Consider the following 26550-nt stretch of genomic DNA (forward strand, 5'->3'; position numbering starts at 1 on the left):
AGACACTACCGATGCCAGGAAAAACTAACCTCAAATTACAAGTAATTAAACAGTTTAGTTCAATATAATGATGTTACTCCAGGATAATATATGTCCATATAAAATAAAGAAAAATGGACTTTAATTGCTAAAAGTTATATAAAATAAATAACTTTTGTCATTTCTCAAAACAACATGGCAGTATCCAAAGTTGATAAAAAAATTAATATTTCTTTAATGATCCTCTGATATAGTTACTGTTTAGCAATACAAAATGCTCATTGTTTAACTAAAGCAGTGTTATTTTGGAATTTCTTCAATAGTTGTTAAGCAGTATAGAATTATTTGAAAGAAAAAAACAAACAAAACCTTACACAATTCCTACTATAGAATAAGGCATTGAACAATTTCTGTTGTATTTTGCATCTATGTCTATGGCTTTTCTAATACTTAGTTTTGTAATTTTAAAAACTGTACTAAATGAAAAACAAACATGTAAAACATATATTTTATGAAAGAATAAAAGTGTAGTTTTATACTTTGTATCTTTATGTTGTAAATGATTTGATTTAGAATATCCAAAAGTATATAGTCTAAACAAAATAATTAACAAAATATACTTTTGAATATTCTAAACAAAATAATTCACAACATAAAATTATATCAGGAATTGAATAAGATGATTACATGATTTAAAATTTTTTCCCTACGACTTGCCAAGTAATATATAGATAAACTCTTTTAAAATATTTGTACAAATCTTTTGGCACTCATCCTAGAAAAATTCCCTATTGTACAAAATGCAAAACTGTATCTGTCACAACACGTGTATCTAAATTAGCCATCCTTTGTCCTATCAGTGTTTTGTCAATGTGCTCTTGACTCTTGCATCTATGTCTCTGTCTCCAACCTTTCCTTGAAGCTAAAGGTTTATAAATTAACTTCCTCCTGAATACTTCTAACTGGTGTATTGGTTTCTTACTGCTGCCATAACAGATTACTGAAAATTTACTGGCTTACAACAACATAAATTTATTTTATTACAGTTCTGTGGTTTTGAAGTCCAACATAGGTCTCACTGGGGATAAAACCAAGGAGTTAGCACAGCTGAGTTCCTTCTTAGAGGCGGTGTGGAAAATCCGTTTCCTTGCCTTTTCAAGTTTCGAGAAGCGCCCTGCAACTCTTGGCCTTGTGGCCCCCTCCTCCACTTTCAAAGCCAGTGTCATAGTGCTGAATCCTTCTCACTCTGCCATCCCTCTGATTTTCTCTATTGCCTCTTCCACTTTTAAAGAACCTTGTGATTACATTGGGCTTACTAGATGACACAGGATAATTTCCCTTCTATTAAAGTCTGCTGGAGAGCAGACTTAATTCCAACTACAATCTTAATTTCCCCTTACCTTGTAGGTAACATGTTGATAAATTCCAGAGATTAGGATGTGGACATCTTTGAAGGAATTATTATTCTGTCACCACAATAGTCCACCTTGGTATACACAAAATACTCTTCACTTTGCTTTCTAGCCAGTTTCTCCCCATCCTTCTCCATCTGAGTAATTACTATTTTCAAGCCAATGAGAGGAATACTCCTTGATTTCGCTCACTACCTTTCCTTCATATTGAACCCAGAAGCAAGCCCCATGGGTCTAAAACCAAAAAAAAAAAAAAAAAAAAAAAAAAAAGTCTATGTTTTTATTTTCACTGTGACCACACAGTCTATGACTGGAGTCTCACTCTGTCACCCAAGATGGAGTCAGTGACATGATCTTGGCTCACAGCACCCTCCACCTCCTGAGTTGGTGATTCTCCTGCTTCAGCTTCTGGAGTAGCTGGGACTACAGGAGCCTGCCACCATGGCCGGCTAATTTTTGTGTTTTTAGTAGAGACGGGGTTTTACCATATTGGTCAGGCTAGTCTCAAATTCCTGACCTCTTGATACACTGCCTCTGCCTCCCAGATTGCTGGGATTACAGGCATGAGCCACCACACACAGCCCTGGATTGTCTTTACCTGGAAGATTAGTCTCCAAACCAGTCTGCCATTCTCAACATGGTCACATTTTAACCAAAATTACATTTATGTTATTCACCTGCTAAAAGTCTTCTGCAAACTCCACTGTACTTAGGAAAACATTCTAACTCCATATTTTGGTTCATGTAGCCCCAAAAATGTCGTCCTCCCTCTTGATGTTTTCCAAACACAATTTTGTCTTTTGTCTGCTCCTCATTTATCTTAAATGCTGCAATATAATTCTGACTTTAACTACTCAGAGTTAGAGCAGACTTCTCAGGTTGAGGGTTCAGTCCCTCACAAGACTCTCCTCATTTCAGGCACCACATGCAAGCTCCAGGGTTTTGTGGCCATCTGTGCTTCTGACTGCAAATTCTGTGGTTTCTACTATCTTATTGGGTTTGGATAATTTGCTGGAATGACTCTCAGAACTTGGCAAACCACAATACTTAAGGCTACGATTTTCTTCTAAAGAATATAAATCAGAACTAGTCAAATAAAGAGATTCTAAGCCTGGAGCTTCCATGTCTGCAAAATGCCTCACCCTCTCTGCACATTAATGTGTACCATTAGCAAGGAAGCTCACCTGAGATTGTTGTTCAGAGTTTTTATTGCAGTTTTACCATGTAAGCATGAAATGTAAATCATTGACCAGTGATTGAACTCTAGTTCCCTTCTCCTCCTGGACTTGGGTCTGATATCACCTGGGTCAAAGCCACATCCCTCTAATTACATGGCTGGTTTTTCTGGAATGGCAAGTCTCCACCTGAGTCATTTCATGAAGGTAACCTCAGGAACCCACTACAAATAACAAAGATATTCATATCACAAGGAAGTAATTCTAAAGATTTTAGAGGCTTATTTGTAATAACGGAGGACAAAGACCAGTCAAATGATTGATTATACACCAAGGTTACTCTCCTCTGAGATATTATGATCTTGCATCTCCACTGCCGGGATTACCATACTCCCTATGGTTTAGCTCCTTTGCCTATCACTTCTTCAGAGACCGCTGCCCTTCAAATAGCCCACAAGAAGTTGCCCTCAGTTCAGACTGCCATGCTCACTCACACTTCTATATTTTCCTTAAAGCCTTTTTTAACTTTCTCAAATCATATTGTTTGTTTACTTGTTTACTAATTGTCTCCACACTAGAATCCTACATGAGTGCCTTGAAAAGGACCTGTTACATAGTAAGTTCTCAAAAGATATTTAATATTTCAGTTTCCTCAGACTTGCAAGTGATAACATACTTAATCTTCTGTCTACTGTCATTCGTTATTCCAATGTCATTTTGTATCTGACAGGTTCCTATCTTTATTGTTGCCTTCTGAAAACTACAGTGCACATTTCATGTTGTGTTCAACACATCATGAAATGTGCTATTTTGCAAATAGCTCTAATTAAGTATATTTTACTCAATTGAAATATCAGTTACCAAAAATACTATTTTGATTTAAAGTCTTCTTTTTGTAAATTTTTTTAAAGAATTACTTAAAGCCTGTAATCCCAGCACTTTGGGAGGCCAAGGCAGGTAGATCACGAGGTCAAGAGATTGAGACCATCCTGGTCAGGTGAAACCCCGTCTCTACTAAAAATACAAAAAATTAGCTGGGCATGGTGGCGCGTGCCTGTAATCCCAGCTACTCAGGAGTTTCACAAGAGTGAAAAACTCTATCTCAAAAAAAAAAAAAAAAGAATTACTTAAAAGAAAGTTTTTTTGTTTTTTTTGGAGACGGAGTTTCGCTGTTGTTACCCAGGCTTGAGTGCAATGGCACGATCTCGGCTCACTGCAATCTCCACCTTCTGGGTTCAAACAATTCTCCTGCCTCAGCCTCCCGAGTAGCTGGGACTACAGGCGTGTACCACCATGCCCAGCTAATTTTTGTATTTTTAGTAGAGACAGGGTTTCACCTTGTTGGCCAAGTTGGTCTCAATCTCTTGACCTTGTGATCCACCCGCTTTGGCCTCCCAAAGTGCTTGGATTATAAGCATGAGCCACCGCGCCCAGCCAAAAGAAAGTTTTTTTAAATGCATGCAGTGTGAATATCTACAACTATAGTTAGTAGCATTAGCTGTGTTTTCCTTGACAAAAATTTATGCCAGTTTTATTTTTATACTTTTTTGTGCTTTCACAGTTTTCTGTAAAGACAGCTTTTGTTATTTTTTAAAGTTGTGACAGAGATAACTACACAAAGGAAAAGTCTTAAACTCTAAAATTAAATATCAAAGATGAGAGTAAGTTTTTCCATTCATGATCTTCTTATGGGGAAACAGGGTGAGGAATCCTATCAATATGATTTGAGTGATAAATATTATTTACATTTATACTTATAAGATGAAAATGAAACTGAAAAATACTAATTATTGACTTCTACCAGGTCTTTTTAGGTAAGTGGGTGATTCTAATCTCCTTACCATACAACATTAAAGGTCACAAAAATTTGGCCATAGCCTCTCTCTCTAGTCACAGTTGTCCAAACTACTCCTTGGCAATCACAATCTTTCTTTCATTCTAAGGCATTTTCTATTTTGCAATCATGTTGGTACTGTTTCATGCCTGTGCATCCTTTTGTATCAATTTTCTACATGGAATATATCTTTCCATTTATTTGCCTGGAATGCTCTACCTGCTATCTTTTTAACTGAACTCAGTGTTCACTTTTGCTGTAGTTCTAACCTCACTCACTAAGAAGATTTGATTTTTAACTTTCTCTGTGTTCACAGGGCATTCTATTTAGAGTCACTTATAGCACTAATCATAACATACTGTGTTTAGCTACAGACTATGAAGACATATTACAGAAATAAAAAATCTACAGCCAGCAGGCCAAATTTTGCTGGTCAACTGTTTTTGTAAATAAATATTCATTGAAAGATAATAACACATACATATTTTCATATTGTCCACTGCTGCATTTATATTACGAAAACAGAAATCAGTAGCTGGGACAGAAAACTTATGTCCTGCAAAGTCTAAAATATTTACTATCTGGTTCTCTATAGAAAAGTATTGCCAGCTGGGCATGGTGGCCGAGATCGTGCCATTGCACTCAAGCCTGGGTAACAAATTTTCATACCATGTTGCAAAAGAAACTTAAGCAAATTTGGTTAAAATATGTAGGTGAAAAAGCCAGTTAAAATGGAAACATTTCAAATCATATATTATGAATAAAGAAGTAGAAGCAAAAACTGGCAAAATTATCATTCTAATGTGACTATTAAATATTATTGAATGAATTCCTTTACAAACAATAAAATAAATAAACAAATACCATACAGTGCAACATAGCATTCATTATTTTATTAAAGATGGCTACTAATTCCTCCACAAAATCAAATTTATTAGTAGGTTGAATTTTACTTTAATGTATCCTGGTAGAAACTCAGTAATCTCTTATGGAATCTTATTTGAGGCTCTTTGTATCTGTTTTGGGGCGGAAAATCTGTATAACTTACACATCCAGGTGCCCTTGGCTTTTCTTCATTCTTGCTGAGATGGAGAACAAACACCCTGATGTATATAGACCAAGGAGGTCTCCATTAAGTGAGTACTTTGGGACAGCAGAGTGGAGGTCACAATTCTAACACGGTTGTACTTGCACTGAGGTAAGAGACCTGCACACATATTGAAATACTCTTTTCATAACCCCACTCACAGAGTGTTGTAAACATGTATCCTATTCATTTTACATCATTATTTGCTTTTAATGACTGTCATAGATGAGAAAGATATCAAAATATATTGATTTAAGTGGAATAACCTGATTGGCTTCATTGTACTAATTCATGAAACTTTCTTTAAGTCATATTTATCAACTGTGTAAAATTTTGTTCAGAAATTTTTGAAACTAAGCTCAAAAATTACTCTATTCCCTGATGAAAATCAATTGTTATTGAAGAACTTTTAATTCTATTCAAACTGTCCCAACAAAATACAATAAACTAGGTGCCTTAAGTGTTATGTATACTGCTCACATGATAGGTGCTCCAAAATCTCACAAATCACCACTAAAGAACTTACTCATGTAACCAAACACCACCTGCTCCAAAATAATCTATGGAAATAGAAAAATTTAAAAAATAAAAAAAGAAAAGAAATGTATTATTTACAGTTCCAGAGTCTGGGAAGTCCAAGATCAAGCTGTCTTCAGATGTGCTGTCAAGTGAAGGTCCTCTGTCTTAGTCTAGTTTTGTAGCTATACCACCATCGTAAACAGGGTAATTTATGCAAAATAAAAAAGATATTTATCTCTTGCAGTTCTGGAGGCTGGAAAGTCCAAGGTCAGGAGGCTACAACTGCTTGGCCTCTGATGAAGGCCTTCTTACTACATGATAGCATTAGGAGATATTCACATGCTGAGAAGAGAATAACAAAAGGAAGCTGATGAAGCCTAATTTATTTTATAACAACCCACTCTTGTGAGAACTAACCCAGTCTTTTGAGACTTGGTTTAATTCATTCATGAAAATTTTGCCCCCACAATCAACACTTACCACTAGGTTTAACTTCCTAACATTGCTGCATTGAGTAGCCAAGTCTCCAACACACAGAGTCTTTTGGGAAACATAAACTATAGCATCAGCTTCCTGGTTTAAAGACAGAGCCTTTTCACTGTGTTCTCACATAGTAAAAAGAACAAAGTAGTTCTCTGGATTCCCTTTTATAAAGTCACTAGTTCTATTCATAGGGCTCCATTCTCATTATCTAATCACCTCCCAAAGACCCCAACCTCCTAATATTATCATCATCTTAGAGGTTGACATTTCAACATACGAATAAGGGGGTCAGGGAGCAAGCAGTCCATAACAGTAACAAATTGAAAATGAGTTACATTTTAATAATTTTAGCAAATGTATTTAAATCCCAATAAAATTTTACACAAAAAATTCAAGAGAAAATGGAACATTTATTTACCATTTTAATAGTTTTCCATTGTGAGATATTTTTGTAGGTAATATATTTGAACTATCTTTGATATCAAAATCAGGATGTAATTTAGAGAATTGCAAATAATCAAAAGAGATTAATACTCGTTCCTTTAGGTAAAAGATTAAAAACATATATGTATAATAATGGCCATCAAATCAGAACACTCATGGTTTAAAGGGCAATCTTCCCTGGCCCCACGACTGACCCCAGAGACACTCACATGCTCCTAACACCACCTGACACAACTGAAGTGCCTCGCTGGGTTTCCATGAAGTTTAACTTCAATGTTTTTGGGGTTTGTTTCAATTATTGTTTATCCTCCCTCCTTTCCTGTAACACAGACTCAGACCTCACATATTGTATTTGCATTGGGTACACAAGACTGGAAACAATACCAAAACATCCCTGCACATTTCTTGCAAGTTTACTTAAAATTAAATGAATTAAGGCTAAGTTGGTACAGCCTTTATGCAGACAGAGACATTATGCCTTATTGAAGTGTCTTCCAACTGATGAAATATTTACAATCTTCTTGTTTTTTTCAAAATGCTCTCTCCTCAACACAAAAAGTCTCTTGAAAACTAATTGCTTCTACCTTAAAGAAAAAAAATATATGCATTTACTCTTTGAAAAACATCTGCTTTATGATATATTTCTGACATCTACTTCTTGGATGAAAGAGATGTTCAGAAATATATCATAAATCAGATACTTTTTAAAGAAATAGATCCCAACCGATTCGGAACTTTTGCCCTTCGTAAAATGTGAAATTTGTATTTAGGCTTGCTCAAACTTTTGAATGTACTGAGATGATGTCCTTCAGAACTTTGTGCACTTTACTGTATTAACTAAGTTATCAATAATTCATTGAAAATTAAATCACAGATAGTGCTCTAGTATCTATTGTGATCACATTCTCTAACCTCATAATTTTTTTCAACTTAAGTAACCACTTCATCATTAGTATCCATGCATATTTTCCACCTAAGCACTGATGTTTGTTTTAAAAGGTCTTTGTATTTTTCTCTGGTACCTTGTTTCTCTACTTCACTGAAAATGAATTGAGAAAACGTCATAAATGGATATTCTAGGAATATCTAAACATGCTGCTTAGCAAATCTTTCATACTGTAATTTACTATAACACCTTCAAATTCTCTGCATTATTTTTTATGCATTTTAGAAATTGCTGGCAAATAAATGTACTTTAGTTTGTAATTATATTGCTTCCCGTATTCAACCAATTTAACATATTTAGAAGAAGTAGTATTTTCACAAATTTATTTGTCTTTCTTCTTGATTAAGAAATCTTTTAAAATGTATTAACAATTTTACCATTACATTTAGTGGAGTTTTCTTTTTCTTTTTTTTTTTTTTTTTTTGAGATTCAGTCTTGCTCTGTCACCTAGGCTAGTGTGTAGTGGCATGATCTCAGCTAACTGCAACCTACACCTCCCAGGTTCAAGCTATTCTCCTGCGTCAGCCTCCTGAGTAGCTGGAACTACAGGTGCACACCACCACGCCTGCTAATTTGTTTATTATCAGTAGATATGGGGTTTCTCCATATTGGCCAGGCTGGTCTTGAACTCCTGACCTCATGATCCGTCTGCCTTGGCCTCCCAAAGTGCTGGAATTACAGGTGTGAGCCACTGTGCCTCTCCAGTGAAATTTTCTTAGCTACATAATTGAGCATTACATAGACTGAAATTGAAAGAGAATATGTGGATGTTTATCTCTTCATCTTCTATGTTCTGGGAGCCTAGTTCTAAATTTCTTAACAATCCTGTTTGACAATATCATTAACTGTTACTGCAATTTATTTAGTTATTGTTACACTCTTGTCTTTAGCTAGGCCCATCTTTTTTTTTTTTTGATTATTAGTTGTCCAAGTAGATAGCTATATCAAATCAGTCAGAGTATTGCTCACGGAGTGCAAGGATAGGTTTCTTTGGCCAAGAGACTTTATTGTAGCCCCATAAGTCGACTTCCTGGTATTCACACCTTTGAGAACTTGTTGCTCACTGTGGCCATTGGAATGCAGCAAAGATTTTGTTATGTACATGGGTACATATCTGTGATTACATGAGAATTGTACTGTGCTGCATTCTTGTCTCTCTCTCTGTCTCACTCATTGGCTGTAAAGAAGCAAGCTGCCACATATCTTACAAACACAAGGAACTGACTTCTGACAAATATGTGAGTAGGGGAAGAATATTCTGCCCTGGTTCAATCTTCAGAGTAACACTTAAGATTACAAATTGGTGAGACACTACATAGAGAATCCAGCAAAGCTGTGCCCAGACTTCTGACTTGCACAGATTCATATAATAAATGATTGCTGTCAAACAAGTAAGTTTGTGGTAAAAATATAGAAATAGATAATTTCGAGCCTTTTAATTTCCCCATATGTGATTTTCTTTATTCAGTAATAACGACTTCCGGAAGAGTTGGGCCAATGTAGATATACAGCCATGTAATATCACTTATTTCAAATGAAACACCACCACACAGGCACACACACACACACACACACACACACACACACACACACACACACACTCTTATCCTTGGATCCTTCCCTTTATTCCGTGGGAGTTTCTATCAAGCATCTAACTCAGAACTGTCTAAAAGGACTATCCTCGGACGGGCATATTTCTATTTCTTTTTATTGCTGCATCTATGTATGGGAAGTGTTTTGGTATATTGTTTACAATATTTGCTCCTTCTTGGTAAATCTGATACTAATTGGTTTTCTTTAAGGTCTGTACTAATTTTATTATTTCTTTTCAGGCTAAAATATTGCAAATGACTGTGAAAGAACTTTGAGGACTACAAATTTTTCATGATAATTTTTCAGCTCATTCTTACTACTCTAACGGAATCTAGTGTTCAAACAAATCACAACTACAGACACACTGCCCCTACATTCTTCGCTGATATGCATGCAACCTAAACTTCTCTGTACTTTTCAAGAATTTGAAGTAATGTCCAAGGAAGCTCAATCAGTACTGACAAGTAGAGGAGAGATGGGAAAAAAAATTAAAGTGAAAAGTGACAGTGGTTTTAAGTTACTGGGTAAATATCATAACGTTTCTGTTTTAAAACCCTTATTAATATCTGAACACAATGTTAATCCTTCCTGCCCTTTTCGTTCTTGGAGTGTCTTATAGACACATGCAATCAGCTGCTAGAATTTAACATTCACTAGCATTATAATGTCTCTCTTTTAAATGTCTTTCATTATTAAAATTGCTATTCTATGGCAATACCAGAGTGACTTTTCTTAAAAAGTAAACAACTAAAAAAACTTTCATCAATTAACTTCTGAAGAAAGATTTTTAATTGTTTTCTTAAAAAAAAAATTACTCTGGCATTGCAACAGAATAACTATTTCAATCCTAAGCAAAAAGAACAAAGCTAGAGGCATCATGCTACCTGACTTCAAACTATACTACAAGGCTACAGTAATGAAAACAGCACAATACTGGTACCAAAAAAGATATATAGACCAATGGAACAGAACAGAGGCCTCGGAAAGAACGCTACACATCTACATCTATCTAATCTTTGACAAACCTGACAAAAACAAGCAATGGGGAAAGGATTCACTATTTAATAAATGGTGTTGACAAAACTGGCTAGCCATATACAGAAAAATGAAACTAGACCCCTACCTTACATGTTATACAAAATTAACTCAAGATGGATTAAAGATTTGAACATAAAACCCAAAACCACAATAACCTGAGAAGAAAACTTAGGCAACACCATTCAAGAAACAGGCATGGGCAAAGCCTTCAAGACTAAAACATCAAAAGCAATGGTAACAAAAGCCAAAATTGACAAATAGGATCTAATTAAACTAATGAGCTTCTGCTCAGGAAAATAAACTATCATTATAGTGAACAGGCAACCTAAAGAATGGAAGAAAATTTTTGTAATCTATCCATCTGACAAAGGGGTAATATTCAGAATCTACAAGGAATCTCCATGAATGAAGCTGGAAACAATCATTCTCAGCAAACTAACACAAGAACAGAAAACCAAACAGTGCATGTTCTCACTTATAAGTGGAAGTTGAACTATGAGAACACATGGACACTGGGAGGGGAACATCACACAAGGGGCCTGTTGGGGAGTGGGGGGCTAGGGGAGGGACAGCATTAGGAGAAATATCTAATAAAGATGACAGATTAGTGGGTGCAGCAAACCCTAATGGCACTTGTAGTCCTATGTAACAAACCTGCACGTTCTGCTCATGTATCCCAGAACTTAAAGTAAAATAATAACAATAAAACTTTCTTCAATGTTTATGCACGAAACTGGAAACATTGCACACATGAACAGCATACAAGACCCTTTATATTCTGATCTTGGTACTTATCTCCAATCCAATCTTTGTAAGTGTTCTCCACCTCCTTATGGATTGTTCCTATATTGTAGTCATTTAAAACATACACCTGTCTTATATTTATTTTACTGTGCATCTGCACAGATTGTTCTTTCTGCCTAAAACTGCCTCAAAATTGTCTCCATCATCCAAAATGAAGCCCTATCTCCAATGTCAACTCACATCTATTTTTTTTCTTTTTTTCATGGCACTTATTGTATTATATTACAATTGATTATTTAACAGCGTACATTCCTCTTTCAAGTACAGGCACTTGTAATGAAGAAATCACATCTTACTCTTTTGTTATGTACCCCAATGACAAGGTGATTGTTTTTCTGTAATGCAAGGCTGTGTATTGCAAAATTATGCAAACCACAACAATAACAGCAACAACCCTACTACTTATTTTTCTAGAGTATAGAATATATAACACAAAATATAAAATATAACATGCAAAAAACACAATTTTTCAAATAAAAACAAGGCTTTAAATGTTCCAATTTAATACGTTTCCATTTATTTTCACCTCTAACTTTAAATCAGGTCTGTAAGTTTTACTCCAAAATAACAATAATCAAATTGACCTCGAAGAAAGGACTGTTTCTATTGGTTATATAAATTGAAGAGGGCTTTACACATATCATCTCACTTAATTCTCATAATAAATCAATGTATTATTTTCTTTCCTACAAAATACAATGTAGTCACTAAAGTAATCTGTTGAGCTCATATTTAAATGGCAGAGCAAACATGAAGGTCTCTGTGACTCAACAAATTGTTAGTGTCTAATACCGAATGCTTAACTCCAAGTGTGCAACTTCAGCAAACTTTAAGAAATCAATAAATACTAATTTAGAATATTTCTAATTGTAGCTTTATTCTGGTACCTACGCAACAATCTTGCCTGATCTGCACATGTATCCCAGCATCTAAAGTACAATAAAAAAATATTTTTCAAAAAAAAGTTGTTTTTAAATTTTAAATGTTTGAATTTTATATGCTTTTCTATTTCCACCTACATTTCAGTTGTTTTGCTGCTTGATAAGGATAAACAACCAAGCAATTGTGTGTTTAGAAAATTATTTATACATACACATAAATCCACACATAAGAGATTTCACAGTAGCAAAACTAACTTTAAAATTGCAATATTGTGCATGCAACTATCTATTTGTTATTGTTGGTATAAAGGTACTAAAATAGAGAAATGGTAAAATATGTTTCTTTATATCTTTAAAGATTATATGTCTTAAATATTTCTAGAATTGCCAAATAGTAGGTAAAATACATGTTCTAACCTTAGAATTTTTTTGTGTGTATACACATATATATGCAAAAATTCTGTGTGTGTGCATACAACACATACAAATTTACAAAAAAAAATTGTAAATTTCACACACAATTTTAATTCCATAAATCTGACTTACCTGTTTAATTGGGGAAAAAGATAAATGTGTACCTAAGAAAAAAAAGAGGAAAAAAATAAAAGAAAGATATGAAAAGGTGACCATAAAATGCCTGGAAGTGTTAATTTGCCTTGATGAAGTAAAAATCCTATTAGTTAGAGGAGTGTTAATTTTTAATTATAAGAAAATAGAAAAGTATATAAAATAGAAATACTATTTTATATAGAAAATAGTTTTTCTAAATAAAAAATTATATTTCTAAATAGAAAATAGAGAAGTTTATGAAGGTCAAACATTTAAAATAAAAAATACTATAAAATTTACATACAGTTTTAACACTCCTCTTACTGCAATATAGAAAATTGTATGTAAAAAGGGAAATTTTGTTTGTTTTTTGGATTCAACATTGTTTCTCCTCATTTCAATAATGGAATCCAAGTTCATTTGAATGTTAGAATAACAAAAGCAAAACAGAGCCACAAAAACAACATCAAAAACAAACAAACAAACAAACAAACAAAAAAACAGGTGTACAGTTAAAATCTGGTGGTCCAAAGGGAGCTTGGTTACCCATGAAATAGTATTTCATGTCATGTCACCAGTGCCAATCTGAGCAATTGGTACGATACATGCAACTGTGACCAAGATTTCAGAGTAGCTCAATCCAACTGTCAAGTGATCCTCATTCTACATATTAGACTATATGACTGCAGTTTAAATAATAAAATTTTTGTTTCAAGACCATACTTATTGTCCCCTAAAAGCCCTTCTTTCCTTTAAATGTAGCTGAACACAAGGCTTTTCAGACCTTAGTTTTTATTTTCTAGTGTCCCGGCAGGTAGAAATGGTCATGTGATTAACTTCTGGCCAATAGAGTATAAATTAAAAGTATGTGTACAACTTTTAGAAAAATTGTTAAAAAGAAGAAACATGCCCATCCTCTTCTCTTTCTCTCATCTTATTGGTTGCAATGCAGATATGGTAGCCAGAGGTGAAATAGCAACTCTGAACAGGAGAACATTATGGAAATGAGGACACCACTGCACAACAAGAGAGTAAATGAAGTCTGTGTCCTGAAACCGTGAAACACCATTTCAGTCTCATAGCTCCTGTCTTATTTTAACAAGAGACAGAAGGAAGTTTCTATTTTACCTAAGGCCCTATTACTTTGGGCTTTTTCTCACTTTTGGCTGATACTTAGCAATCAGCAAGAAACTTTATGATTTTATTTTTGCTTCAAGGTCTACCTGAATGAAGGAAAAGGATATTTTAATATTGCAGATTGAAGTAATTTAGTTCACATGAATATTATGTTTAGAAGTATAAATTATTAATGTGTCTTAAGAACACATGTATAATAAACACATAAAATATTAAAGTCAACACTTACAATGCTATCTATCAAAATTAACAGGAAGATGAGTTCCAAATTAGTCTCATGAGATATATTAGGCTGAATAACTTACACATGGATTCATTCTATGTGTCCTGAATCCATCAAGTTTTCAAGACTGCTAGGCTCAGAGCTAGCCTAGAGTAGAAAATTCAATGAAGAATTTCACTGGGTGAAGCCTCCTGGGTGACAGTCAGCAAACATTTTCATGAATATATTCCTAAGCTATGTGGCTTTTCAATTTGAAACACTTTCAATCCCTGGACAATTAAATGTTGCCTAAAACATGAGAATAAAAGCAAGAGTAGCAATTAATTTGGAATCCTGAAGAACTGATACTAGTCAAGTAAAAGAAGGAAACAGCAGTACCTCTAGAAACTTAGGAGAGAATGTCTCAAGATACCATACACTATTTGCCAATAGAGTGACATTACACTTGATCCAATGCAGTCTTCTTACTAGACAGTCCTGCACATTGATTTAACCAGAAAGGAGATAAAGCAAATTAGACCAATTTTTGAAACAATTCCACTAATCTCTAGATTCGAGTAAGTGTCCTAATTCAGGTAAGTTATCTTTAAAATTAAGGAGATAAGGTTACTTGTTTTGTATTCAACTCTTAAATAAGCCTAGTAAAAATAGTAAATTACAAAATTGTATTTAAACACATTTATCTAATTTTGTTAGAATCATTATGATTTTATGATTACCATTTTAGGTGCAGAAGAAAGCTTCTTTGTAACAACATTGTGGAAAATGCACATTATAAAATCAATGAATGATAATGGAAACGTAAGTTCTATTATTCTTTAAAATCATTGTGTATAGGTAACATATTCCCAATTATCTCTTTTATTGCTGAGCACTTAATTAAATCACCAATTATCTTTTAAAAGCATTAGCACACTAATAATGTTTAAAATATGATACATTTAATCTTAACCTATAGAATGTTTAGTTTGCAGAATATAAATTGACAGTAGGCTGATTTATTCTTTGATAAGATGCAATCTCCAAGTTTCAGTGGCTCAACACAACAAATGTATACCTTACTTTCTCTAAGTCTACTGTTTATTTAATCAATACTTGGACAATTGCTGTCCATATGTAGACTCAGCCTCCCAAGCATCTTAGAACACTGAGTGCGATGGCATCTCCTTATCATAGCATATTTTCCACAATCATCGAAGCAGAGACTGTGTGATCAAGAGAGTAGAGCATCAGACATTAAATGTAACCACTCATAAGGGCACATGATTCATTAACAAGACAACTTTAGCGATAACATGAAGAAGATAAGGCAGGCTAAAATTCTGTGTGTCTGGAAGGAGATAAAAAATATTGTTAAATTGTACTAATGTCTACCATACATGTTACATATAATATAGAAATACAGAGAAATTACTTTGTCAGATGATCTGAAGGAAAGGATGGCAGATGGGATTATATTTTATGATCTGGGTAGAGGCATGTGAATGATGTCATGGATAGTCCTGCTGGTATTATCCGATAAAAAAAAAAATCTCAGCAGATAACATGAGTAGATAACCCCACTGTTTATATTCTATTCTTAGATTTAAAAATAGCATTTCTTTGAGTCTTTATGTTGTATCCAAAATTCCTTTTTGTGCAAATAAAAAAATCAATCAAATGTTGTCAGCCATAAAAGAATGCAAGCCAACAGTGGAATGACAAATCTGAGAAATAAATTTCCACAGACGCTGGAAGTTTGAAATACTGAAAGATTCCAATAATGTCCTCTTATTGTTATGACTCATGGTCCCCAATGGTTTGTGACCACTCCTGTTGCAACACTTTATTTATTTATTTATTTTTGAGACATGGTCTCACTTTTTCACCCATATTTAGTGTACTTGAACTATAGGTGTGCATCACCACATCCAGCTAATTTTATTTGTATTTTTTCTAACGACGGGATTTCACCATGTTGTCCATGTTGGTCTTGAATTCCTGAGTGCAAGTGACCCACCAGCCTCAGCCTCCCAAAGTGCTAGGATTACAAGCATGAGCCACTGTCCCCAGTCTTGTTGCAACTTTTAAAACTACAATGTTGTTCCTAATGGTCTTTATACGATAAACATTAGTGTCTCTTAACTTTTTCCTCCTACAATTTTTACCCTCTAATTCCCTTATAATACACTGAGAAAAAAAAGACATTTAGCTATTTATGAAATGTTGGCCAACAATATATTAACATTGTTTATGGATGGAAAAATTATTCTGTTTCCTCTAGACACACTCGAAATAAAACTTAACATTTTGAAGAACTGATTTTTGGCCTCTTGTGTCTCTTCTGAATATGCATAAACATTTGAAATAAAAAATGCATGCCAATTTCTATATATTTACACAAAAGCATACACACTTGGAAGGCACATTAGTCCACACATCTTATTTTAGAGCTGTCATAATGAAGACGCATGAACACATAGTGACTTTTTCAAAATTATTTCATGAAATAATGTAGATCAATTATTTAAACAATAAATGGGTATACAGTTGGTATGCATAATAATATATACAAAGTTATATACAATAATTTATTTTTAGTCAATAATCTAATATCCACTTTAAGAAAGAATCTGGTTGGACTTTCAACCCATCATTTGAAACTTAGGAAAAAATTACACTTTAATATTTTGTTATATAATTTCTGTTTGGGAAACAAGTTAATCTATAATCCCAAATCTCTCCAACTGCTGGAGATTTAAGATATTCTAACAAAATAATTCATAAGGAATCCACCCCAGCCATCCAACCATTGGTTACCAAAGTTTCTGCCAAGGTTCCTAAGGTGTAAAATTATATTTATGTTAATTAAGTGAAGGAGGCAGCCTAACGTCTTTGGTGATTTGCCATTTGTTTATACACTTCACTTCCGTAATGTCTTTTGTTACCATCCTTCAGGCCCCTACACAGTATCCAACCCTACTATCTCCAGTTTGAACTTGAAGATATTTGGGGAAGTTACATGGGTCAGTGTTTATTATCCCAAACCCCCAATTGGTTCATGTGTTAATAGCTGCCATTTCATTCAGTGTGCCTCAAAACCTACAGGCTTTTTTTTTTCCCTCTGGGGCATAACAATATTTCTCTAGTTGTGACAAGAAGCCCCTCATTACTTCTAGCCACTTTAAACATGTGAAAAAAAAGGCACCCTTGACAGCTGTCAGCTGGTACCCAGCCTGATACTAACAAATAGGCAGTGATGTTCCCTTCTTAACATCAATAACTCCAGGAACTGCCATCAGTCAACATCACTCTTTAAATAAGTTGAAGAAGAACAATCAAAAAATTACTTTTTAATCATGTCTGAGCTCATACAAAATGAAGAAACATATGGAAGCTATAGAAATGACCAAATATCCACCACTCTTGGCCATCCTGAGTGAATGATGTTTCTGTATTATATTAGCTCTATTTTTTCGGCATGTCTCCTACGTAAAAACTATCATGGTACTCAGTAATAGAATTACTTAGATTTTCTAACACCCTCTCCAAAAGAAACCCCAGCTTCTTGGAACCTTACCTGAACCACCCAGCGCAAACCCAAATCCTATTACATTTCTCCTAACACTGTCTTACTGAAATGGATCATGGTTCCTGTGATATGTGAACACCTTTGCTGCAACTGATTGAACTACAGGTATGTTCCTAGTTATCTTTACATAGTAGACATTATTACCTCTCAGCTTTTTCCACCTCTTTGTCTGCCCTCTAATTCTCTAAAGGTCTAATTCCTAGACCTTTACTATCAGAAAAAATTAAATTCAAACACACATCCTAAAATAACTAAAGCATACAAACAACAAAAATGACCTAGTTCTCCTTTCCCCACTGGGATGAGGAAATCAATATTAACATCTCATTTTTTTCTGGAAGCTAAGCTGGAGAATAAACATTTAAATTTATATAGCAAAAACAAGTACCTGCTCACCTGGTCCAGCAGCCTGTCACTCACCCTTCCTTTTAAGACACCATAGTGGAATCAGATCCTTTCTGCCCCATACACAGGTGGATCTTCAGGTATCTGGAGGATCTGCTCACCCAGATTGTTAATCCCTGAGTGCCCCACTCTTCCTAGACAGAGATCATAGTGCAATGGGACCCCTTGGCTCCAGAGCCAGTATGTCTCCTGGCATTTGGAGCACCTGCTTGCTAGCCCAACACCTTAATCTGCCCTAGTCTTTTGGTGCATAGATTGTGATACAGCTGACTCTTCTGTATTCCATGTCCTGGCATCTGGAGAACCCGCTCTCCTGAATTAGGAGTTCAGGCCATGCTCCCCGTTGTGCAGAGACCTCAAGGCCAAGGAGTTTTACAGCTGCATGCATAGGCACACCTCTGGGCAACTGATGGCTGCCCACTTACTTTTTGCTCAATGGTGGTTCTTGCTCCTGCAACTGGGGGAATTGTAGGTAGGTCTGCTTAGTCTGGCTTTGACCATCTTGCCCGCTCCTTGATCAGAGCTAAACAGGGAGCTCAGCCTCTGTGCATCCCACAGATCAGCACATTGTCTGAGCAGTAAAAAGCTTCTCCGAGTTAACAAGGATTAAGGATATACCCACCCTGGTTAACCATAGCTGGTTCTTATTCATAAGCATCATCTACTGGCTTGTACACCAAACTGCACAGCCCAATATGAAACTTGCTGACAGAAGGGCATAGGGCAATAGAAACAAAGCCAAAAGACCCTACCCAAGATTCTCTATTCTCTAAAGTCACATCCCATAGGGAAGGGTAGAAAGTGAATGGGAAAGTAGAAAAAAAATAGCATTGGGAAAGAAAGAAACACAAAAAATTCCACAAGCACAAAAATAATTTAAAAATTAGACCTACCAGCCTCTCCAGGAAAGAAGGAACTATGGTAAGAATTGTGGCACCATGAACAATTTGAATAAATTTTTCCAAAGGATTACACTAGCTCTCCAGCAATAATCCTTAACCAAAATAGGTACTCAGAAATGACAGATAAAACATTCCAATTACAGCTATTTGGAAGATTGAGGCAGGCAGGTTGTGTCCAGGAGTTCCATACCAGCCTTGGCAACATGGCAAAACCTCATCTTTGCTAAAAATGCAAAAAAATTCCTGGTTATAATAGTGTGCACATGTAGTCCCAGCTACTCAGGAGGCTGAGGTGAGAGAATCACCTGAACCCAGGAGGTCAAGGCTACAGTGAACTCGGACTATACCATAGCACTGCAGCAACCAGAGAGAGACCATGTCTCAAAAGAAAAACAAAGAAACAATAAGAATTCAAGGCATGGATGACAAGGAAGCTCAATGAGACCCAAGACAAAACTGAACATCAATACATAAAAACTTCTAAACACTCCAGGAAATAAAGGAGTAGATAAACATTTGAGAAAGGAATCAATCAGAGATTCTGGAATTGAAATACTCAGTTAAGAAATTTTAATATATAATTTAATGCTTTACCAATAGGCTAAATGAAGCAGAAGAAAAAATTTCAGCATTTGATAACCAGTCTTTAGAACTAATTCAGTCTCATAAAAATAAAGAAAAATAATTTTAAAGAAAGAACAAAATCTACAGAAATATGAAATTATGCAAACTGATCAGATCTATGAATTATTGGCATTACTGAGATAAAAGAAGAAAAAGAAAACAACCTGGAAAATTATTTTAGGAAATAATTTAAGGGAAGTACTCTAATCTTGCAAGAGAGGTATACATCCAGATGCAAGAAGTCCGAAGAATGACCTGCAAGATACTACACAAAATGAACAGTATCACAGCATTTAGTCACTAGAATGTCTAAGGTCAAGGCTAAAGAAAAAATCTTACAGGCAGCTAGAAAAAATATCAGATTATGTGCAAAGGGAAACCCATCAGGTTAATGGTGGACTTCTCTGCATAAATCTTACAAACCAAGAGAGACTGGGAGCCTATTTTCAGCATTTTTAAAGAAAATAAATTCCGATAAAGAACTTTTATCCCAATAAGCAATGTTTCAGAAGCAAAGGAGAAATAAAATATTTTCCAGACAAGCAAGCACTAAGGATTTTTTTTTTTAACCACTGAACCAACCTTACAACAGATTCTTAAGGGGGTTCTAAACAGAGAAATGAAAAAATAATACCTGCTACCACAAAACATACTTAATTACATGGCCACCACACAAAAGAAACTGCAAAACAATCACACAATAGAAATTACAAAGCGATCAAAACCTCACACATTGATATTAACCCTAAATGTAAATGACCTAATTGTCTCACTTAAAAGACCCAGAGTACCAAGTTGGATGAAAAAGCAAGACCTACTCTCTGCTATCTTCACAAAATCCATTTCACATGTAAAAACACTTATAGGTTAAAAGTAAAGGGTTGCAGAAAGATCCATTATGCAAATAGAAAACAAACAATAAGCCCCCACAAGATCACTATTATTATATCAGTTAAAACAGACCTTAAACCAAAAAGTGTAAAAAAGGATAAAGAAAGCTATGATGTAATGATAAATGGTTTAATTTAACCAGAAGACATAACTGTGTGTGCTAAATATATACACACCCACAACTGGAGCATCTCAATTCGTAAAACAGGTACATCTATACCTATAAAAGACCCAGACAGCAGCACAGTAATAGTGGGGGACTTCAACACCCACTAAAAGTGTTAGATTATTGAGGCAGAAAACTCACAAAGATATTCTGATCTTCATTTAGACACTTCAAGTAGACCTAACAGATATCAAAAGAATGCTGTACCAGTCAACCACAGAATATACATTCTCCTCATCTGTACAAAGAACATACTACAAGATCAACCACATTCTCAGCTATAAAGCAAGTCTCAATAATTCAAATAAATTGAAATTATATCTATAATATGCTCAGACACAGTGGAATAAAAGTAGAAATGAATAAAAAGAAGATCTCACAAATCTGCACAATTACATGGAAAGTAAATCAGTTGCTCCTGAAGGTCTTTTGGATAAACAACAAAATCAAGATAGAAATAAAGAAAATATTTGAAATAAGTGAAAACAGATATATAGCCTAACAAAATCTCTGTGACACAACAAAGGCAGCATTAAAGGGAAGTTTATAGCACTAGCAGCCCACCTCAAAAATTTAGAAAGATCTCAAGTTCACTATGTAACATTATACCTCGAGGAACGAGAAAAACAAAGACACACTAACCACAAAGCCAGCAGAATAAAAGTTACTGAAATCAGAGCAGAACTGAATGATATTGAGACCCAAAAATCTACACAAACAATCAACAAAATCCAAAGCTGATCCTTTCAAAGGATGAAAAAGATCAACTAGGCATTATCCTTGAGATGCAAGGCTGGTTTAACATACATAAATCTATAAATGCGATTCACCACATAAACAGAATAAAAGGGGAAAACAATATGATCTACTCAATAGACACAGAAAATGCTTTCTATGAAATTCAACATGGCTTTATGGTTAAAGCCCTTGACATAGTAGGCATCAAAGGAATATACATCAAATAAATGAGAGCCATCAATGACAAACACATAGCTAACATTGTATTGAATGGGCAAAAGCTGGAAGTATTCTTGAGAACTGGAACAAGACAAAGATGCACACTGTCACCATTCCTATTAAACATATTACTGGAAATCATAGACAGAGGAATCAGGCAAGAGAAAGAAATACAAGGCATCCAAATAGGAAAATAAGTCAGATCATCTCTCTTCACTAACAATAAAAATCTAGAAAACCCTAAAGAATATGTGAATAAGTTCCTAGAGCTGATAAACAACTTAAGTAAAATTTCAGGATACAAAATAAATGTGCAAAAATTAGTAGTATTTCTATACATCAATAATGTCCAAGCTGAAAGCCAAATCAATAATGCCATCGCAGGAACAAAAGCCACAAAAATAATATAACACATAAGAATACATCTATTACTAAAATGGTAAAAGATTTCTACAAGGAGAATTTCAAAACACTGATGAAAGTAATCACAGATGACACAAACAAAAGGACAAACATTCCTTGCTCATGTATTTAAAAAATAAATATTGTGAAAATGGCCATAATGCCAAAGTAATTTACAGATTTAACACTATTTCTATGTCATTTTCCACAGAATGAAAACAAAGTATCATAAAATTGATACAAAACCAAAAATGAGCTTGAATAGCCAAAGAAATCCTAAGCAGAAAGAACAAAGGCAGACTTCAAATGATACTATAAGGCTACAGCAATCCAAACAGCATGATACTTGTACAAAAACAGACACATAGACATAAAGAACCTAGAAATAAAGCCACACATCTACAGCCATCTGATTCTTGACAAACATTGAATATTCAAGGACAGTAATATGACAACATGAAAAACCGGGAAGTACTATACAGGAGAGAGGGGGTGAAAGTGTTCAAAAATAAACGATTGGGCAAAATGCTCACTACCTAGGTGATAGTATCAATTGTAACCTAAACCTCAGCATCACACAATATACCCACATAACAAATCTGCACATGTACCTCCTGAATCCAAATGTTGAAATTATTTTTTAAAAGAAAAAACGTCAAATGATAAATAAACATATATACAAAAATATCCAAAATTTAAATTCTGCTTTATGTGTACACATCCATTTTATTTATATGTGTTTGTGTGCTTTATACATATCTACTAAAATCCACTGTCCATTATAGATTACTGCAACAATTAGAAATTCATTCTTTCTTTTGAACATTTAAAAAGTATTTGAATAGCTGGGCATGGTGGTGCACAGCTGTAGCCTCAGCTACTTGGGAGGCTGAGGCAGGAGAATCCCTTGAACCCAGGAGGCAGAGGTTGAAGTGAGCCAAGATTTCTGTCCAGCCTGGGTGACAGAGTGAGACCCTATCTCAAAATAATAATAATAGTAATAAAAAACCCTCTGAGTCCATAAAGTACTTAGGAGTCACTTACTTCAAAATGTAGTATTTAATGGTATCAATATTTCAACTAAAAACCATTAGACTTACTCATTCTTTCACTTGAAATGACTCCTTAAATAATTATTGCTGCTTATGAATTGTCTAAAAATGCATATTACTTTAGTCTGAAGTTTATTGGATAAATTTTAGTAAAAAAATTTTGCTTTCAACATATTTTCTAATTTAGAAATGGATCATCATTCTATTCTTTATTTTTAATTTACTTTATATGATAACTAATAATGTTAAACATCAATTTATGTTTTATTTGCAATCTGTAGACCTTCATTGGAGAAATTTGTCTTCATGTCTTTTGCCTCAGTTCTCAGTGAATTTTGCTTTTTTAATCAAGTTTTAAGAATACTTTATACTAGTTCTCTGTCAGATACGGGGATTGCAAATCTGCTTTTTCTCCATCCCTATTTTGTCTATTTATCCTTTGTAGAGCTTTTCACAGGGGAAAAATTGTTGATTGTGTTAAAATTCAACTTGTTATATTTTTAGTTTTATAGATCATGATATTTTTGTGTGTTCAAGTCTAGGAATTCTAGCTCTAAGACCTGCAACAGTTTAGCCTCTTTATTTTCCTAAAAGTTTTGTAATTTTACATCATACATTTAAGCCCATTATCCATTTTTAATTAATTTTTGTATACTCAAAGGGACAGATAATTTTGGGTGGTGGGGGAGGTATAACCACTGTTGTTGAAAAGGCTGTCTTTCAACAATTGCATTTGGAAAAGACTGTCTTCCACAGTTGCTTTGGTAACATTGTCAAAAATTAGTCAGTCATATTTATGTGGGTTTGTGTCTTTTTTCATATTATTATTCTGCTCCATTATTCTAGCTATTTATTCTCTGCCAAAACATACAATCTTGATTAGTCTACATGCATAGTAAGTCTTGAAATCAGGTAGAATGTTATTCTAACAATTATTTAGAGAGTGACAGTGTGTTGAATTCTCCAGTTAAAATATGATCAAATGTATTGTTTTAAAGCCTGTTTATAATATACTCTGACTATATTTTTCAGATATTCAAAAGGTCTACTTTGATACCCCTGTTTTCATCGTTCGCATCCAAAGTTTTTGATCTCTTCTTTGTTAATCTTTCTTAGGTTTCCAACCTTATAATCCTTTTTTTTCTTCAATATATTTTTTTGTATCACTGCTTTTATTTTATCCATATCTGATCTTAAATTCATTATGAATTCCTGCTACTCTCTTTGGTTTTAACTAGCTATTCTATTTTTTTCATTTATTTTTTCTGATAAAACCTTACATCACTCATTTTAAGCCCATTCTGTAGTAACCTTCATAATAGCCCCCAAGACATCAACATTTTACTGTCTGGACCCAGTTAATATGTCACCTTATATGGCAAAAGGAGCTTTGCAGATGTGATAAAGTTACAGGTTTTAAGAATCAGCAGCCAAAAGCAGCCTTCCTTCACATAGATGAAATAAGTGACCCTAGTCAAAACGGTCTTGTGTGGCATATTCATATATCCACAGATCTCCTTTGGTCATTTTAACTTTCTATTCAGATTTGGAAGTGCTTATTTTATAACTGTGTTCAAGAGAAGCAACCACAGGAGAATGACTTAGAGACTTTCATCTCTATCATCACAGCATTTCGTGTGGAGCCTGAACCTTCTATTCACCTGCCCTCTCACCTTCTCTTTCAGCTGATATTTCTCTGTCCTTCTAACTAAGCAAATCTAGTTCTACCCACATCCCAGTCTGTCTAAACCATCTTCACAGTCCATGTTTTAATGTAAATTTCGTACTTACTGGCATATTTTTCATTTGGTAGGAATTTTGTTACTTATTTTGTTAGTTGTTATCTTGATTGTTTACGATCTTATTAGTGTTCTGATCAGGACTCACAGATTTGAGGACTCCCTTAGCCTTCCACAGAAAGACTTCTCCCAAAAATATTTATATCATGTTAGAGCAGAAACTCCTTTATCTCTAAGATTATAATGAGTCTGGTTAAAAAATTCAGAACATTTGACTATTTGACAGAATGACAAATATGCCATTGACTTTTAAAAAACCTTAACTCATTTTAAAGATATATATATATATACACATATATATCTTTGTAAATACATTTTGTTTTATAAAATATATATTTTATACATTTATATCATAAATATTTATATAATTTAAGTTTTATACAATAAAAGTATTTACATATTATATAAATATTTAGATATATATCAAATATACATATTGTATTTATTATATATATGCCTTTAAAATGAATTAAGGTTTTTTAAATTACACTTTAAGTTCTGGGGTACATGTGAAGACCTTGCAGAATTGTTACACATGTATACCCATGCCATAGTGATTTGCTTCCTCCATCCCTCCGACACCTACATTATGTATTTCTCCTAATGTTATTTCTCCTTAACCCCCATACCCACTGCTATCCTTCCCCTAGCCCCCACAACCCCCAATAAGCCCTGGTGTGTGAGGTTCCCCTCCCTGTGCCCATGTTTTCTCATTGTTAAACAACCACTTATGAGTGAGAATCTATGGCGTTTGGTTTTCTGTTCTTGTGTCAGTTTCTTAAAAATTATGTTTTCCAGCTTCATACATGTCCCTGAAGAGGACATGAACTCATTCTTTTTTATGACTGCATAGTATTCCACGGTGGATATGTGCCACATTTTCTTTATCCAGTCTATCACTGATGGGCATATGGATTGGTTCCAAGTCTTTGCTATTATAAACAGTGCCTCAATAAACATATATGTGCATGTGTCTTTAAAATAGAACTGTTTATAATCCTTTGCATATATACCCAGTAGTGGGATTGCTGGGTCAAAAGGTATTTCTATTTCTAGATCCTTCAGGAATTGCCACACTGTCTTCCACAATGCCTGAACTAATTTACACTTCCACCAACAGTGTAAAAGTGTTCTTATTTCTCCACATCTTCTCCAGCATCTGTTGTCTCCAGCCTTTTTTCTTTTCTTTTTTTAAATTGTACTTTAAGCTCTGGGGTAAACGTGCACATCCAGCAGGGTTGTTGCATAGGCACACACATGCCATGATGCTTTGCAGTCTCCATTCCCCCCGTTGCCTACATCTAGGATTTCTCAAAGTGTTTTCCCTTTTTAGCCTCTCCGACCCTCGCTGTCCCTCCCCTAGCCCTGCATCCCCCAACCTACCCCAGTGTGTGATGTTCCCCTCCCTATGCAAATGTGTTCTCATTGTTCAACAGCTGCCTATGAGTGAGAACATGCCTTGTTTGGTTTTCTGATCTTGTGTCACTTTACTGAGAATAATGGTTTCCAGAATAATCCATGTCCCTACAAAGGACAGCAACTTATCATTTTTTATGGCTGTGTCATATTCCGTGATGTATATGTGCCACATTTTCTTAGTCCAGTCTATCATTGAAGGGCATTTGGGTTGGTTCCAGGTCTTTGCTACTGTAATCAGTGCCACAACGAACATACCTG

Source organism: Callithrix jacchus, chromosome 3 (assembly GCF_049354715.1).
Source record: "Callithrix jacchus isolate 240 chromosome 3, calJac240_pri, whole genome shotgun sequence".
NCBI lineage: Eukaryota > Metazoa > Chordata > Mammalia > Primates > Cebidae > Callithrix > Callithrix jacchus.